Source organism: Kogia breviceps, chromosome 17 (genome assembly GCF_026419965.1).
Source record: "Kogia breviceps isolate mKogBre1 chromosome 17, mKogBre1 haplotype 1, whole genome shotgun sequence".
NCBI lineage: Eukaryota > Metazoa > Chordata > Mammalia > Artiodactyla > Physeteridae > Kogia > Kogia breviceps.
The window spans coordinates 61,988,902-61,995,066 of record NC_081326.1 but is presented as its reverse complement, the minus strand read 5'-3'; the positions used below and the strand labels follow the sequence as shown (position 1 = coordinate 61,995,066).

Sequence of the window (6,165 nt, the reverse complement as noted above, 5' to 3'; positions counted from 1 at the left end):
TTTTACGACTTGGATTCCTTTTATTTCTTTTTCTTCTGTGATTGCTGTGGCTAAAACTTCCAATGCTATGTTGAATAATAGTGGTGAGAGTGGGCAGCCTTGTCTTGTTCCTTATCTTAGAGGAAATGGTTTCAGTTTTTCACCATTGAGAATGATGTTGGCTCTGGGTTTGTCATATATGGCCTTTATTGTGTTTTTATTTTTTGAAGACACAAAACTTAATTTAATAGAAATTTCGTTTGTAGTGCTTACATTCTCAGTATGAGCCAAGCTAGAACCTGCTGCCCCACTCGAAAGTGGCCCAGTCCTGGGGGCAGGGGAGAAAGGAGAGAGGGAGGTCAGAGCTCAGGCTTTAGGAGCCCCATTGTTTCTCAATGCTGGGGGGCTGGTGATGTCGCCCTCTTCTCCTACCCCCCTGTGGGATCCAGCAAGGAGAGCAGATGGAACCTTGGGCCTGGGGCGTCTCCTCCACACCACAGCCCACCCTGAGTCCCCAAGTTTGAGGGGAACTAAGGGATCTGGGGAGATAAGGGGACAACAGAAAACAAATATGTCAAATCAAGAAACATGAAGGCCAGGGGCGAGGGCTGAAGGGGAATCAGAGACAAAATATCAGTTAAAAAAAACAAACAAACAAAAAAACGGGAGGGCAGGAAACAAAACAAAATCCACCCCAAATTGGAGCCCGCCTGAAAAAAAAGGAAAGCTCTCCAGTCTCATAGAGACATTATTTTGTAGGGTGCATGGCTGGCTCTGTGGCTGGAGCACTCAGGCCTCAGTCCAGCCCTGAAGGCGGTGATGTGGCCCCTACAGCTCATCCTCGTCCTCGTCCTCGTCCTCGTCCTCCTCCTCCTCCTCCTCCTCATCCTTGTCCTCCTCATCTTCCTTGCGCTTCTCCTCTTCCTCCTTTAGCCTCTGCTCTTCGTCTTCCTTGTCCTTCATTTGCTTTTCTGCTACCTTCATAACACCCCATGTCTCACTGCCAAACTCCTCAGCATATGCCTCATTGTTGGTGATGAGGAAGTTGTCAAAGATGGTGCCAGACTTGACCTGCCAGAGATCCAAGCCCAGTACAGCGAAGTTTTCATAGGCATAGATGTTGCTATCAGGGGAATACTTGGGGCTGTCAATCTCTGGGTGGATCCAAATGCTCTTGTAATCTGGGTTGCCAATCTGCTGGGGCTTCCACTCACCCTTGTACTCTGGGTTCTGAATCACTGTTCGTTCCCATTCTCCATCCATCTCTTCATCCTAGTCCTTGGGCTTCTTAGCATCAGGGTCAGGAATGTGCTCTGGCTTGTCCCAGTCCTCAGGCTTGGAGTCTGTAGGGTCATCAATCTTGGCTCGCTCGTCCCAGTCTTCAGGCTTTGCAGCATCAGGATCCTTTATCTTCTTGGGGGGCAAGAAATCCCAATCATCCTCCAAGGAGCCTGACTCCACCTGGCTGTTGTCAATCTTTACCTCATAGGTATTATCAGGCCACACAATCAGCATGTAAAAGTGTGTGAATTCATCGTCTTTGCAACGGATATCCTTGATCAGCACGTTCTTGCCCTTGTAGTTGAAGATGATATGAACCTTCTTGGTGCCAGGGCCACAGATGTCTGGGCCAAACATGATGTTGTATTTGGAGTCTCCACGCAGGTCTGTCTGGTCCAGACCATCTGGAAATAGCTTCATGCAGCCGCCCCCACAGTCGACGTTCCGTTTGCGTTTCATGGTGAACTGCACCACCAGTGTATGACCGTTATTGCTGAAGGGCTCGAATCTGGCTGACAGAGTGTAAAACCGGGCACCCTGGCTTGTCTGCAGCCCTTTATCTTTCTCCTGGTCACCATAGAACTTGCCGGAACTGAGAACGAATTTGCCAAAATCCGATTTGTGTTTGGATTCGATCCAGCGCTCAGTCCACCCGTCTCCGTCCAGAAACTGCTCCTTGAAGTAAATGGCGGGTTCAGTGGTGGCCAGGCCAAGAAGGCGGAGCAGCAGCACGGGCAGCAGCATGGCGGGCCGAGGGGGCTGTGGCGCGTGGGCCCTTTAAGTCGCTTTTCTAGTAGTAGCTCTGCAGTAGGGACTGGCCTTTATTATGTTGAGGTAAGTTCCCTCTATGCCCACTGTCTGGAGGGTTTTTATCATAAATGGGTGTTGAATTTTGTCGGAAGCTTTTTCTGCATCTATTGAGATGATCATATGGTTTTTATCCTTCAGTTTGTTGTTATGGTGTATCACATTGATTGATTTACATATATTGAAGAATCCTTGCATTCCTGGGATAAACCCCACTTGATCATGGTGTATGATCCTTTCAATGTGCTGCTGGATTCTGTTTGCTAGTATTTTGTTGAGGATATTTCCATCTATGTTCATCAGTGATATTGGCCTGTAGTTTTCTTTCTTTGTGACGTCTTTATCTGGTTTTGGTATCAGGGTGATGGTGACCTTGTAGAATGAGTTTGGGAGTGTTCCTCCCTCTGCTGTATTTTGGAAGAGTTTGAGAAGGATAGGTGTTAGGTCTTCTCTAATGTTACATAGAATTCGCCTGTGAAGCCATCTGGTCCTGGGCTTTTGTTTGCTGGAAAGTTTTTAATCACAGTTTCAACCTCAGTGCTTGTGATTGGGCTGTTTGTATTCTCTATTTCTTCCTGGTTCAGTCTCAGAAGGTTGTGCTTTTCTAAGAATTTGTCCATTTCTTCCAGGTTGTCTATTTTATTGGCCTATAGTTGCTTGTAGTAATCTCTCATGATCCTTTGTATTTCTGCAGTGTCAGTTATTACTTCTCCTTTTTATTTCTAATTCTATTGATCTGAGTCTTCTCCCTTTTTTTCTTGATGAGTCTGGCTAATGGTTTATCAATTTAGTTTATCTTCTCAAAGAACAAGCTTTTAGTTTTATTGATCTTTGTTATCGTTTCCTTCATTTCTTTTTCATTTGTTTCTGATCTGCTCTTTATGATTTCTTTCCTTCAGCTAACTTTGGGGTTTTTCTGTTCTTCTTTCTCTAATTGCTTTAGGTGTAAGGTTAGGTTGTTTATTTGAGATGTTTCTTGTTTCTTGAGGTAGGATTCTATTGCTATACACTTGCTTCTTAGAACTGCTTTTGCTGCATCCCATAAGGTTTGGGTAATTGTGTTTTCATTATCATTTGTTTCTAGGTATTTTTTGATTTCCTCCTTGATTTCTTCAGTGATGTCTTTGTTATTTAGTAGTGTATTGTTTAGCCTTCATCCGTTTGTAGTTTTTACAGATTTTTTTTCCTGTAATTGATATCTAGTCTCATAGCATTGTGGTCAGAGAAGATGCTTAATACGATTTCAATTTTCTTAAATTTATCAAGGCTTGATTTTTGACCCAGGATATGATCTATCCTTGAGAATGCTCCATGATCACATAATAAGAAAGTGTATTCTGTTGTTTTGGTATGGAATGTCCTCTAAATATAAATTAAGTCCATCTTGTTTAACGTGTCATTTAAATTTGCGTTTCCTTATTTATTTTTGTTTTGGATGATCTGTCCATTGATGAAAGTGGGGTGTTAAAGTCCCCTACTATGATTGTGTTACTGTTGATTTCCCTTTTTATGGCTGTTAACATTTGCCTTATGTATTGAGGTGCTCCTATGTTGGGTGTATAAATATTTACAATTGTTATATCTTCTACTTGGATTGATCCCATGATCATTATGTCTTGTCCTTCTTTGTCTCTTGTAATAGTCTTTATTTTAAAGCCTATTTTGTCTGATATGAGAATTGCTACTCCAGCTTTCTTATGATTTCCATTTGCATGGAATATCTTTTTCCATCTCCTCACTTTCAATCTATATGTGTCCCTAGGTCTGAAGTGGGTCTCTTGCAGACAGTATATATATGGGTCTTGTTTCTGTATCTATTCAGTCAGTTTATGTCTTTTGGTTGGAGCATTTAATCCATTTACATTCAAGGTAATTATCGATATGTATGTTCCTATTACCATTTTCCTAATTGTTTTGGGTTTGTTATTGTAGGTCTCTTCCTTCTCTTGTGTTTCCTGTCTAGAGAAGTTCCTTAGCATTTGTTTTAAAGCTGGTTTGATGGTGCTGAATTCTCTTAGCTTTTGCTTCTCTGTAAAGGTTTTAATTTCTCCATTGAATCTGAATGGGATCCTTGCTGGATAGAGTAATCTTGGTTGTGAGTTTTTCCCTTTCATCACTTTAAATATGTCCTGCCACACCCTTCTGGCTTGTAGAGTTTCTGCTGAGAAATCATCTGTTAACCTTATGGTGATTCCCTTGTATGTTATTTGTTGCTTTTCCCTTGCTGCTTTTAATATTTTTTATTTGTATTAAATTGTTGATAGTTTGATTAATATGTGTCTTGGCATACTTCTCCTTGGATTTATCCTGTATGGGAATGTCTGAGCTTCCTGAACTTGAATGACTTATTTCCTTTCCCATGTTAGGGAAGTTTTCAACTCTAATCTCTTCAAATATTTTCTCAGTTCCTTTCTTTTTCTCTTCTTCTTCTGGGACCCCTATAGTTTGAATGTTGGTGCATTTAATGTTGTCACAGTTGTCTCTGAGACTGTCCTCAATTCTTTTCATTCTTTTTTCTTTATTCTTCTCTGTGTTAGTTATTTCCAGTATTTTATCTTCCAAGTCACTTATTGTTCTTCTGCCTCAGTTATTCTGCTATTGATTCCTTCTAGAGAATTTTAAATTTCATTTAGTGTGCTGTTCATCATTGCTTGTTTGCTCTTTAGTTCTTCTTGGTCCTTATTAAACATTTCTTGTATTTTCTCCATTGTATTTCCAAGATTTTGGATCATCTTTACTATCATTACTCTGAATTCTTCTTCAGGTAGACTGCCTATTTCCTCTTCATTTGTTTGGTCTAGTGGGTTTTTACTTTGCTCCTTCATCTTCTGTGTATTTCTCTGTCTTCTCATTTTGCTTAACTTACTGCCTTTGAGGTCTCCTTTTCACAGGCTGCAGGTTCGTAGTTCCCATTGTTTTTGGTGTCTGCCCCCAGTGGGTAACATTGGTTCAGTGGGTTGTGTAGGCTTCTTGGTGAAGTTGACTGGTGCCTGTGTTCTGGTGGATGAGGCTGGATCTTGTCTTTCTGGTGGGAAGGACCACATCCAGTGGTGTGTTTTGGGGTGTCTGTGAACTTATTATGACTTTAGGCAGCCTCTCTGCTAATGGGTGGGGTTGTGTTCCTGTCTTGCTAGTTGTTTGGCATGGGTTGTCCAGCACTGTTGCTTGCTTTTTTTTGAGTGGAGCTGGGTCTTATTGTTGAGATGGAGATCTCTGGGAGAGCTTTTGCCATTTGATATTATGTGTGGCCAGGAGGTCTCTGGTGGACCAATGTCCTGAACTTGGCTCTCCCACCTAAGAGGCTTAGGCCTGATACCTGGCCACAACTCCAAGACCCTGTCAGCCACATGGCTCAGAAGAAAAGGGAGGGAAGAAAAGAAATAATAAAATAAAATAAAGTTATTAAAATGAAAAATTAAAAAATATTTTATTAAAAATAAAAAAATAATTAAAAAAAGAAAGAAAGAAGAGAGCAATGAAACCAATGAACAAATCCACCAATGATAACAAGAGCTAAAAACTATACTAAAAACAAACCCCCCCCCAAAATCCCCCAAAACAAACGGACAGACAGAATCCTAGGACAAATGGTAAAAGCAAAGCTATACAGAGAAAATCACACAAAGATGCATACACATACACACTCACAAAAAGAGAGAAAGGAAAAAAATATATATATATAAAGGAAGAGAGCAACCAAATCAATAAACAAATCTACCAATGATAATAAGCTCTAAATATTAAACTAAGATAAACATAAAACCAGGAACAAATTAGATGCAGAAAGCAAACCCCAAGTCTACAGTTGCTCCCAAAGTCCACCGCCTCAATTTTGGGATGATTCATTGTCTCTTCAGGTATTCCACAGATATAGGCTACATCAAGTTGATTGTGGAGATTTAATCCTCTGGTCCTGAGGCTGCTGGGAGAAATTTCCCTTTCTCTTCTTTGTTCTTACAGATCCTGGGGTTCAGCTTTAGATTTGGCCCCGCCCTGTATATAAGTCACCTGAGGGCATCTGTTCCCTTTTGCGAAGTCTGAGATCTTCTGCCAGCATTCAGTAGGTGTTCTGTAGGAGTTGTTCCACATGTAGATGTA

The 6,165-nt window shown here is 41.2% G+C and overlaps 1 pseudogene; it reads right to left on the bottom strand.

Annotated features, from left to right (window-relative positions):
• Positions 1-807: 807 nt before the first annotated feature.
• LOC131743802 (calreticulin pseudogene) lies at positions 808-2,004 on the bottom strand (annotated as a pseudogene).
• Positions 2,005-6,165: the final 4,161 nt, after the last annotated feature.